This window comes from Cupressus sempervirens, chromosome 4 (assembly GCF_028749045.1).
Source record: "Cupressus sempervirens isolate cs-2001-9-10 chromosome 4, ASM2874904v1, whole genome shotgun sequence".
Classification (NCBI taxonomy): Eukaryota; Viridiplantae; Streptophyta; class Pinopsida; order Cupressales; family Cupressaceae; genus Cupressus; species Cupressus sempervirens.
This window is the reverse complement of record NC_143121.1, coordinates 763,281,303-763,294,709: the sequence shown is the minus strand read 5'-3', so window position 1 is coordinate 763,294,709 and position 13,407 is coordinate 763,281,303. Positions and strand designations below refer to the sequence as shown.

The following is a 13,407-nucleotide window of genomic DNA, read 5'->3' as shown; positions in this document are numbered from 1 at the left end:
TTCCCACCACTATCTTATCACGCTAACCTTTTGTATGGTAATCCCTTGTCCATATTTTGGTTTATCCACTATATATTTCTTGCATGTCAGTCCTTCACTTGGTATCATTGTATATCTCTCCTCTCTTCATGTTAGTTCATGCTTGATCATAATTTGCAGTTCTCTTTGTTAAGTGCTTTAGAAAATCCTGATACGAGATCCCTTGTCATCAAAATGTTGTCCTAAAAAGTTTCACTTACCCAGCTCATCCTAGTCCTCAATATTACTTCTAGATCCTTGTAGGATGCATCCTTCCTCTCATCTGATCTTGGTCCGTCAATATCTAGTCCTACTGATCTCTTTGGCAAAAGGTTACTTTTTCATGGATTTACATTTTCTTTCAATTTATTTTCTTTTTCAAGATTTCATATTTGGTTCTTACAGTATCTCTTCCAAGTGATTTGGGTTGTTCCCTCCTCCTGGTCACCACAATATTTTATATCATGGTGTGTTATGAAAGGGGCAATTCAAGAGCAAGGTTTTGATCAGGTCTTTTTCTTTTTCTTTTTTGCTTGTGAGTCAGTCAGATATGACCCTTGCATAGTCCAAACATGTGATCACTTGTGGTTACCTGGTGCACTTGGGAAATATTGTTTGCTTGTGGATTACCCAGTTGCATTTCCACTCTGATTCATTCGGGATTCCAGTGTGATGCTGGGGCATTCCTTGCGTGTTTGTTTCATGTTAGTCCTATGTAATATTGGTAAAAAGGCCTTGATGGTCTTAGTAACCTTGGCATATTCTCAATATTTCTATATCAAAATAAGTGCTCAACTACATGGTGATGCTCCCCTTTGGAACACCCACACACTCAAGCTTCAATGGATTACTTAATACTCCCATTTTATCAAAACATTCCATCCTATCCAAGCATCCCATCCAATTAGTCTTACAATCCTAATCTAATAGTTTTATCCATAGCCCAATCATATCTCGTATCAATCCCATGGTATCTAATCCTGTATCAATCATAATCATACATCCTCTATCCATCATAATCATAGCTCCTTCATCCATCATAATCTTAGCTCCTTCATCAATCATAATCATAGTTCCTTCATCAATCATAACCATAGCTCCTTTATCAATCATAATCATAGTTCCTTCATCAATCATAATCTTAGCTCCTTCATCAATCATAATCATATCTCTTTCATTCATCATAAATCATAGCTCATTCATCAATCATAATCATAACTCCTTCATCAATCATAATCATAGCTCCTGCATCAATCATAATCTTAGTCATCCCCAATCATAAATCCTTGAATCATAATCTCCCCAAATCTCATATCTTCCAACTTACTTCCCTGGGTTCAATTTAGAAAACCAATCACCCTCACCCCTCTCCCTCAAGCCCGTATTCTTACCCATTGGTTATCCTTGCACACAAGGTTTTCCTTTGTATCATTCCCCCATAGATTCCTTGAAACACCTCTCTTAGCTACCCTCAATCCTCCTCTTGCCCTAGATTCTTGTACCTTTCAAGAAGCTTCTAGGCCTCACCTTCTCTCCTTGCCATCTTCTTGAGGGGGCATCACACACTCCACTCTCTCTTCTTCTATTCAAGATTGGGGCAATCATGTTGCTGGCAAACTTTCCTTTGTGTCGTCTATCTTCAAACTTCTTTGAAATAGTATTGTTCCAACACTATCTCAAACAGGGGCAAAATGTAGACACCTAAAAATCCTTTAGAAAATAAAGTATTTTTATTTTTTCAAAAAAATCCCTGATGACATCATCATTTATTAATTAATTATTTAATTAATTAATTAATTAATTTTTATGCCATTAAATCCCTTTATCTTAATTAAAAATATTTAATTAAGGAATCCCTCCCAAAAATGTTTAAATCTTATTTAAACATTATTTTCTTATTTATTAATTATTTAATTAATAAATTGACCAAAAATTCCAAAATAAATTATTTATTTATTTTTTGACCAAAACTTGGCCAATTTCCTTAAGACCACTAACCTCTTCTAGAATCTTCTAAACCTTCTTTAATTTTGATTAAAGGCTAATCCCATCATTTTCTAACCCTAATCCCAACTCAAAATATTTAATTTAGATTAAATATTAGTCCTCATGTTTATTAAAAATATTTTAATAAATATCTCCTCCACCCAAAGCCTTGAAATAAATAAAACTTTATTTATTTCCTAAAAACCTTATTTATCCTCATCCTAGAAGCCTAGACTCTTCTAGAAGATGTCAATCCTTATCCTAATCCCCCCTCTAACCTTGTCACATTCCCTAAACAAGGTTAGCCAACTCCTAAGCTAATCCTAATTCCTCTTCTAATCATGTGCACAACTTAAGCAAGGGTTAAGACTTGATAACCCAAGCCAAAGTCAACAATCTCATCCTCCTCCCAACCATCTCTATTTATGACCCAACCATCTCTATTTGACCCAATCATCCCCATTTATGGCTCAACCTCCCTCATTACTCCTTTGACCAACCCATATCCTACCCTCTCACACCCAATCACCATGTGACATGTGTCACCTCCTAATTGGCTTTAAACAAGCACAACCCATGTGCTCCCCTTTGAGTGCATCCTTGCCCTCCCTCACCATCTTGCCATCCTTGCATCCTGACCATCCATCCTTCCACCCCTTGGCCTATAAATAGAAGCCTCTCCCTTCACTAAAATCATCCACTTTTGAAGCAAACTTATAATGCTATTTTGAGAGCCTAAAAACTACCAAAATACTATTATAATGCTGAAACCCCTCCATACCTTCATTGTTGAATCATTCATCCACACTCATATTTGATTATCACTCATCCATTTGGAGCTTGAGCACATCATGAGCATACATCCACTATCCATCAGGGACATAGCTTCGTCATCATGAGAAGCACTTGAGGAGTTTACCATCTTTGGTCTACTTTTCTCAATTTTGTCTTCTTTGGTCCTATCTTAAGTGTTCACTTGTTTTTAGTATTGAGAATGCTTTTTATAGATTAGTGTTTATTTTACTCTACTAAAATAGGTGATACACTTATTAGTTTTACTACCTTTCTCTAGCTCTATTCCCAAGTATTTACATGGAAATTTTCCTCTTGTATACCCCAACATATCACAAATCTAGTTTTCTCTTTCAGGTTTTATATTAATGAAAAAAATTCTTATTTTTCAGCATTCACTCTTTGCCCCACTAGTAGAATTTTGGCAAATAAATGACTATGTGACTAAAACTTTTAGTCACAAGACTAAAAATTTTGGTCACATGACTAAAAGTGATCAAATTCTAGTAATATTATATGATTTATAAGTATAGGTGACTAGATAAATGATTAATTTGGTCATAATATAAAATCATAAAGTTAAACAAAGATATGTGACTAAATAAATTATCATATAAATGATTAAACAATTGACCACTGATAATTAGTCACCTAAAAAAATGACTAAAGGAATGATCAATGGATAAATTATTAAATATTAATACATTCTAATGAAACCTACTTATTTTTTATAGTTTACAAGTATAAATAAATATTATTCATATATTTTTTTACTTTCAAATTTTATCATAATGCATGGAGCTTAAGTCCCCTTATGAGAACCCTACTTAAGTAGGCCATTTTACCACATAGGTTTCTTGGTACATAAAAAGTACCTATTGCACTCAATAATGAACTCAAAAAAACCCCAAGTAATGATAAATTCAAAAAGATGTTGGTTGTCGATAAACTAAAAAAGACACCAATTAAAGATGAGCTCAAAAACACACCAATCAATGATAATTTGTCTCTAAAATGACATGTGAGTCCCTCAACTATTATAAAAGGAAAAAAATCATATCCCTCAATTTAGTATATTAAAAAAAGAAACTCTCCTTTTCCATAAATATCCCCCAAGATGTCTCAAAAAATAAAATCACATCTGCCAATTCCCCTTCAAAGCATACACATATCTTTTCTATTTTTTATTATAAAAGTTTATATTTAATAATTGATTTATAACACATGAATCAGTAAATAATACTTACAATATGATAATGAAAATATAATTTTATCATGTTTTATATTTATTAGATAATATATAAAAATTGATTAATAATATAAATCTATATTTACTAATTGCATTCTATCCTCAAGGGCCTCTATCCTTCTAAACACTTCTCTAATGTTTCTTCAAGGTTTTTTTTTCATCCTACCCCTTCTTTCCCAATCAATGTAAACTCCCATGCAAATTGCCCCAATACCAAACAATGATGTAGACAAATGCATGTTCCCTTATAAATAAGCTCTAACAAACAACTAATGGTTATAATTATATCTATAGATAAATAACAAATAGAGATATAATAACAATTTTCTATTTTAATAGGCACATATTAAATCAAGTAGATAAATAAACTTTTCATTGTACCCAAAATGGAGCTTTATTCTCCCATAGAAAGGAGAATACCACAACTCCACTAGATAACATTAATTGAAAAGAGGTAAATTAAAAATGCAAAAAATACAAACTATAGAAAACTAATGTAAAGAAATGATAGACAAACAATCTTTATGATTACATTAGAAATAATCATATGTTAAATGTCTATGTCTAAAAACAATGATTAGGTAAAAAAATTTCTTAACATGCAAGAAATAAAGTAAATTTTTCTAATATCTATATAGTCAAGAATTGTATTACATATTTCTTTAAACATTTAATTCTATTTTTATAGAGATTTTAGATGATATTATATTTGACACCTATAATTGCACCTTAACATAACAACAAACATAAACCCAAGACATAATAAATGAAGTTTTATAAATTTTCACTTTTTCCTTCATATCTAATCAAATATCCATTACTTTTGTTTTAATTTTCCAAAAGTTGAAATAAACATAATAATAAAATTCTTTACATCCCCAATAAATAAAAAATAACCGTTTCATTACCGTATTTTAACCAACACAAAATTTGTACCTCATCTAGCTACACAATAGGCACTTCTAGCATCTTAACTTCAAACCTAGCCCTAAAATGAGACTGTCCCCATTCACATGTCACAATAGCGAACCATTATCAGAACAAAAATATTTTCACATTTCGAATCTATTTCTTCTCCTGCATTTGAGTAGCTCTTCACTTTTATCTCTGGCCTCCACTCTGACCAGATCTGGACTCGAAGCAGACGACTATATCATGTATGCAACAAATTTCTTATATTTCAAGTTGTTCATTTGGGTGTTTAGATAATAAAAATTGTTGCAATCAATTTTTTTTTGTTAGAGTTTTGTTAAAAATTCGTTGATTTTTATTAGCAAATCTGTTAAGAAGCCCAATGGTCTTTGATTTTAGTTTAATGTTGAATTGCGTCGATTACATCTGAAAATTATAAATTTTGGTAATGAGATTTAGTCAATTTTCCTATCTTTAGGCAACATCTCTGGTTGATTTTGATGGGATTGGGGATTGCGAGGGGAATTTAAAACCATATCACAAGCCCCAATTATTGTCTTTTTGTGTGAAAGGAGAACATGTGCCAATCCATTATAACAACTAAAGCTTGCATAACATGTGACAAGCAGTATGCATGAGATCATTTAAGAGTTATGAATACATTGATCCTTATGATAGGAATTTTATTCATAATCAAGGATTTAAATAATGTAAAATAAATTAAGGTCTTTCAAAATAAGCAGCTTGCATAAGAAGCCAAGAAAATACTTCCAATTGTCACTCATTGTGATTGAATTCTCCAAGTGTGCTTCCCACTAGCAGTGCAGTGCCTACAACCACCAATTTTAACTCATAATCATTCAAAATCTCTTCTCAACTTATATAATCTGTCCATTTCATAGAATTATATTTAGATTAAAAGTAGTTGGTACTCATGAGGGGCATTGGACTCCTCTTGAAGCTAGAGTTCTTAAAATCAACACTGATAGTTCTTCTCGGGGAAATCCTGGTCCAACTAGTATTGGGGGAGTTGGGCATGATAGTTCTAGTGATATTCAATTTTTGTTTTATATATACAAGGGTTGTCATACTAATAACCTCATGGAAGCCCTGGGTATCTTGAATGTAGTGGAACAGTGCTGTCAATGTGGCGGGAGAAGAATTATCTATGAGACTGACTCGCAGGTGCTTGTGAATTTATTGAATAGAAGGAACCTTGTGCATGTGGATTGGCATTTGGCTTTGGTTATTCAACAGATCACTCAATTATGCAATTCTCTGGATCTTGTGTCTTTTATGCATATCCCTCATGAGTGGAATGGTGTGGCTGATTGTTTAGCTAAATGAGTGTCCGAGCATGGGCCGACTTGGAACATTATTGAGATGCTTCCCCTTGATTTATCTCAGATGTTGGATCAACTTGTGGCCCAGGATAAAGCTTTGTAGATCTCTTTGTTTCTTGTGTCGTTCTGCTCTCTTTGGTATTCAATAAAAATTTTACCCCTCTTTTAATTTAGGGTCAACATTGAAATTACTAGTGCATAGATTCAAGATACACCAACATAGAGTACATAGGGGAAGGCATCCTTATAATTTTCTTAGCCAACACAATTATTTATCCACATGGTGTGATGATCCTATAACAAACCCTCATGAGTAGGTAGGTTCAAAAAGCTTTTGATACTAAAGAAATAATCTTAGTACATTTCCTAAGGAGAAGAAAAGGAGAGTAGAAGATATAGAAATGATGTTTTGTATGCTCAACTTCATAACATGTAGAAAGGATAGTTATTAATTGTTGTTTAATCTTCTCACTGTGTATAGATTTTTATTTTTAAGCTTGGGTGGATTAATCTTAACTGGTTCCACATGGGGTAAATGTGATGCAGAGGTATCAACACTAAACTCTTCTTAAGGATTTAAACACCCAAGGCGCTCGACGGTGGATTCATATCTACATACTTTAGAACCAGCCCATTATCCACATTTTAATCAATTCAAACATATAATTAATGAATAGAGACAACATTACTCAAGGGCGTATTCATTTTTATTGAAACATGTGTTTTCAGTGATCATTCAAAAGTACTGCCTGTAGCAAAGCTCATTATACAAACAGGGGCTTCAACACTTCTCATTTATGCATTTCAATCTTTAAATTTTTAACTCACCAAGAATCCAACACTAATACAAAATCAGATTTTAAAATTATAAAAAAATTTCGAACTCCAAACCTTCATTTTTGAGCAATCAAAATACACACTTCTTTTATTAATCCAAACCATTTTCAGCCCTCATTCTAATCTGAAAAAATATTTAATGCATATGCTCTTAAAATAGAGCCTTCATCTCTTTCTCAAATTATCATCCAATCATGCCCACATCCTCCAAATCTGAATTTGGAAAAAAATATATAAAAGCAAGAAAATCTGTCCAAAAAAAATCAGACCTTTTCTACTTCAAAAAATCTGTACAAAACTAAAGGTTATATTCAAAATGGTGGGGGAATCCAACATTTATTACATGGCCGATAAAAAGCCCACTCAAAAATGAGATTTTTCATCCATCTCAAATGCATTAAACCTATATTTTTCTAAGTTAAGATCTGCCCAAGAAAATCCATTTTTATGCCAATCAAGCAATACAAACTGTTCTATAAAATTCAAAACTGAAAGTTGCAGAGAAATGACCGATTGTTGCATGTTTCTTAAAAAAGATGCAGAATCTGGTAAGGATATAGAATCAGTTCCATGCATAGTCTATTGGAACATACCCCAAGCCAAAGTTGATGACATAAGAAAAATTACTAATCCATTTGAATTCTTATCTATACATCACATAACCGTTTCTTGGCTGCTTGAATTTGTAAACCAATATCAATCCAATGAAACTAGCCCAAATAATGAAATGAATACAACAAAAATAATTAGTTTGGAAGACAAAACATCAAACTATAATCTCTATTACTTCTATATTTGAAAATATCTCCAACTAATGAACGGTCATGGATGTCGACAGCCAGAGGACCTCTTATATTTAGCAATTACTCCATCCTCTGCTCTATGTTTCTCCCTATTAATGTTCTGCCTTTTTATAATAATTTTGGGCAGTTACAGGGCATTATTTAGATTCTTCTATTGCATTTCTATTTAAAAATCTAATTGCCATGTGGTACAAATTGCAAGTTTTTACTTTTACAATAATGAATTTTCCCAAATAGAGTCTAAGGAAATAATTTCTAATTAATTTTACACAATTAATATTGAATTTGAAGTACATAATTTTTAGAATATTTGGGTGCTCCTGCACCAAAATGCATTTGATGTTTCTGCATTCCACCCAAGTTACTGAATTTTATGATTGGAGAAAAGTTTGAAAATGAAAATAGCTATAAAATGTGATCAACTTCTATCTATCCTTTCGGTCATCCATTTGAGATTTCAATTATTAAGGCATCATAATGATGCGTATATATTTTTAGTTCTTTTCATTTTAACTAATTCAGTTTTCCAGCTCCTGTATAAGAGACCAATTACCATAGATGAAAAAAATGTATTTTTTGTCTTATACTTAATCTTCTTAAGTCACAGTTGATTTGAGTTATCAGGTGGTTTTGAGTAATATTCTCCTCATTTTTCAAGATCATTTAGTCTTAGTGAAGTGACGTATTTGGTTCTGATCTTGCAAGGACTGTAGATGTTCAATTTTGTAAAGCTTTGTAAGGAAGCTGATGATGCTCTAAAAGATACAGTGAAGGAGTTGAAATATGTGCTTGAATACTTGTAGTCTTCTTCCCAAGCATCTCATAGTTTTCCCAGGGTAGATGAGTTGGTTCATAAGGAGAAGGAGAAGTGGGAGAAGTTGGTAGATGATGCTCTAAAAGATACAGTGAAGGAGAAGTGGGATAAGAAATTGTAGAGGGAGGAGATCGACAGTCACATAGTTACCCATGAGCAGAAGATCATACTTTTAAAGCAAGAAGCAGATGAGTTGTTGCAGCTAGTCAGCTAGCTTATAGAGAAAGGTTTTTAACTAGTACAAGTAACCTAAATTTTTTACCATTAGCTACTTAGTGAGATTGTCCTTTCTAGTTTTTATGTTATGAAAGAAACTAGAATTTGCAGGGATAGGCTTGACTACCAAAAACACACCTTATCTCTTCGACCTCAAATAATGAAGAAACAGAAGTAGAGCAGGTCACTATTTATTTTCTGTTAACTATGCTAAAGGAACATTAATTGAGACAGGAGGAACCATTCCCTAAAAATGGAAATTTATTGAATTGAAAACTTACCTGAAAAAAGAAACAATTATATACATATGAATAAATTTAAACTATGAAATATTATTCTTTATTTTTATAATTGTATTATGTATTGACTATGTAAATTTGAAATGTCAGTGGTGGTTTTGACGTGCCTTTTCTTGGCCATCTACCTTCCTTCTTTTCATCATCTCGGAGATTGTTCATTTAAGATTCAACACACTTCTATCTATGCACTTGATTTAAGTAAATTTTAATTTTCTTCAAAGGTTTACACAATACTAATATATTATCCTTTTGCAGGGTCATTTCTGTTGTACAGTTGGTTAAAGGGATATCAGCTCTTTCAGTAGATCAACAGAATTTGAATGAATCAGACAATACTCATAGATCATAACATACATTTTCTAGTGTTCCACAAGTGAAAGAACAATCAACAAAAATATATATATGAATTGGAAGCTCAGCTCAAGGGCTGAGTGTAAGCATTGAAAACATAAATAATATGGAAAATTATATTTCTGAAGATAGGTTAGAATTGGCCAGATTTTTCTTCTTTGAAGTCTGGGAAGCCATTTGTTGTAGTGGAAGTTGACCATTAATCCATATCTTTTTATATAGAAAATATGGAGCAGACAACTAATTATTTTTCTATAGTTTCCATAGATTTTCTCTCTCTGAAGTCCAATGAAATTCAATCTAGTGCTCCACTAAACTCTGCAGTAGGTCTAGACTCTTTAAGTACAACATCAGTTTTGGTTCCAGGGTCATCTGTTTCATGAGAGAAGTCAAGTTTCAAAATAGGACAACCCTAATCTATGTCACCAGTGGTTGTTCTAACCTTTTGGCTAGGAAGTTTTTTACAAAGGGAAAAGAACTTACCTCTAGATGGTATTCTATCAATCACAACACAATCTATTTTATTCAGTGAAATTCATGGATTGCAAGAGTTAAAATGAACTGCACAAGAAGCAATATATTCTAATATTCTGATCAACATCATCCCTAAGCCATATATGCAATTGGAGAGTGCTAGTTCTAGAGGAGGCCAATGTTCAACAGTTGTTGGGGTTCTATTACATTTTATTGAAGAAATTAAACCAGACACTGTGACTGAACATGTCAGGTCAACTCCATTAGTGGAGGTTATTCTAGCATCCATTCCTTTCTATGTTTGTCTTGATGCTGTATTAGTTTGCCACGGTTTGTGCGTAAGGGAGATGATGAATTTCTTGGAGCATTTAATTTTATGCGATCAAGAAGAATTTGAGAAAAAACTTGATAAGAATAGATGGTCTTCAAACTTCAATGGATTTAGTTGGTTGACTATGGATCAGATATACATGGGTTCTTTTCCAGAGCCATGGAGCACTGAAAGTGCTAGAGTTTTTATTGTCCACGCTACTGCTTTCCAATAAAAATGGATATAGAGAGGAAGCAGTGTCACTTGGAAAAAGTCTTCTTTCTCTTACACATGGAAGTAGACAAGTTGAAGTTTATGTACAAGATATGTTGAAAAATAAAAATCATATGATAATGTATTTCTTTTTAGCTTTATTTTTAAGCACCAACGGTGAGGATGATATCCTATCACATGTGAGCTTGTATCTTGAATGTAGAAAACCAATAATAGCTAGTGGATGGTATGGAAGTTAATATTTTACTCAGATATTACAAATATTAAGTGGTGGATGGTATGTGTCACTCAAAAATTCAAAGAATAATTCAGTATCCTTGTTTGATTAGAGTAGAAACCTGAGTTCCCATTAAGGCCCACATCTTTCCCTAGGATTCACCACATACAATTATATCACCCTTTTTGAAAGTATCATTCCATACAACAAAAGTGGCAAGAGGTCCTCTTGAATTGTGAAGGCTTGCTTCAATGACAGTTTCTTCTAAATTTTGATTTGGATTGGCCTTTAACTCTTGTAACTCTGAAACCAACATGACAGTTTCTAGTAGTGCATTCACATTTTGTCTAGTAAGATCACTAACTGGAACCATAAGTACATCACCACCCCATTCCTATGGCATCAATCTGATATAATCAAGCTCTTGCATTACTCTTTCTAGACTTGCTCCCTCCTTATCGATCTTATTGATTGCAACTATAATGGGCACATCAGCAACCTTTGCATGGGCTATACCTTCATTTGTTTGTGGATGAACTCCATCATTTGTGGAAACAACTATAATGGCAATAACAGATTCTTTGTTTCCCCATGCTCACATTGGATTGAATGCCTCATGACCTGGTGTGTCAAAAAAAACACATGGTTTAAGGTTGTCAGCAAAATGAACAAAAATGATATATGCTCCAATTTCTTGATTAGTTCTACCAGCTTCAGAAGCAGCAACCTTTGACTTCCTAATATAGTCCAATAATGTTTTCTTTCCATGATCAACATGGCCCATTATTATGAGAATGGGAGGGTGAGTCTACAATTGGTCTAGATCATATTTTTTAAGCATTTCTATTTTTTTGGCCATGTAATCTACTTTAACATTATCAAATTCTATGACCTCTACATCATGCTCCTTTTAAACCAACTTCACTATTTTATTATCTAAGGTCTGTGTAAAAAAAGTGTGAATGCCTTTCAAAAAGAGAGATGTAAGAATCTCTCTTTTAGTCATTGCAAAATCATGATCCAATTCAACCACTGACATTCACTTCTTGCCAAACTCGATAATCTCTACTTTCATAGGAGCTTCTGCCTTATCAGCTATAATTCATGTTGCTTTACAAGATGATTTATTAAATTTAATACCTTTCCTTCCTCTAGAAAAACTTAGATCTATTTCTTCCTCATCAATATCTGACATATTATCCTTACTCTTACATAAGGTGAAATCATTCAAGGGTTGTATAGTTAATTTTATAATAAGTTATTCCAATATGTGTTTTAGGTGTAAATTCTTCTATTGTGTTGTGTCATTTGGGTTTGGCCAAACAAGATACACATCATTTATGTAGGCAATATTGCTCTTACAACATTCTATCCTGAAGAGAAGTTCAATCGAGGACTGATGAGATTATGGAGGCTGATACATGCCAATCTTGTCAATTAGTAACATTAACCTAAGATTATGTGAAAAGTATTTGTTGAATTCATTAATAGAAATCCTTTATTTTGAATTATATTGTTCATTTTTCAATTAGGTTCTTGTGATCTAATGTTTTAGTTTGAATTTTTCCATTGCATTAGGTAGTTGGGTATGGCCACAAAAGGTATAACTTGATCTAGAGAAATGTTTTGTTATGCATAATATTTTATTTAGTTCAGCCTTAATTTTAAAAAAAATTGTTGTGGCACTTGTGCTTGGCAGGATATTCTCTTACTTCGTAGCACGTCATGCTCACTTGGCTGAATATTAGCTGGCTTTAGAAGAGTACCAAAAAACATCAATTCTTGTTGGAAGATATAATTTTGAGATATCATAATTAAATAAAGCCACATTCAAAATCCACTTCATTATTAAAGCCTCTTCCAATACCCACTTCATGTAAATTGGAAACAAGGGTTGCCTTTTTTATTTGGTTAGACCTGCCTTATTTATATCTATTTTGATCTTTAATATTATAGTTGTACATTATAGGTAACCCTTACTAGAGAAGCATACTCAATAGTGGCCTTTGGCTATGTGCAGGTGAATTGAAAGTACAATCAAGAGCTGCATCGACATGGCACAACAGTCTTGGTAGTTATCCTTAAGCATAACACAATCAACAAATTCAATAAGGTACTTAATAGATGAGTTTTTGAAAACTCATTAAATTATGGAAATCTGGTAACCTCTTTTTCTACTTTTTTAATTTTAATATATTAAATAGTTTTGGTCAATTTTTGTTCCTAAAAAATGGCATACATCAGTTTTATAGATTGTGAAAATTTGATGCTTTTAAAGTTATGTCACTTATTTAGTCATTGTTGTTTGATTCTTTTAAAGTTATATGTGTTACATTTCCTGAAGCAATATCGTAATAATGTTTTTCTTATTTCTTGCACTTCTTCTATTCATAGTTTTTCTAATCCAACAATTTGGAATTATTTTTTTGTGCTCAAATGAGTGTTCCAATAATTCTTTATCTAGTTATCTATTTGACCAAATCAAATAATATCCCTGATATCAATGACCACCTGCTCAAGTACCCAATAAGCATACAAGTTTAAAATTTAAA

General features: G+C 32.5%; 1 pseudogene; it reads right to left on the bottom strand.

Moving 5' to 3' along the window:
- Positions 1-10,946: 10,946 nt before the first annotated feature.
- LOC149563615 (translation initiation factor IF-2, chloroplastic-like) lies at positions 10,947-12,050 on the bottom strand (annotated as a pseudogene).
- Between the last annotated feature and the right edge of the window lie 1,357 nt (positions 12,051-13,407).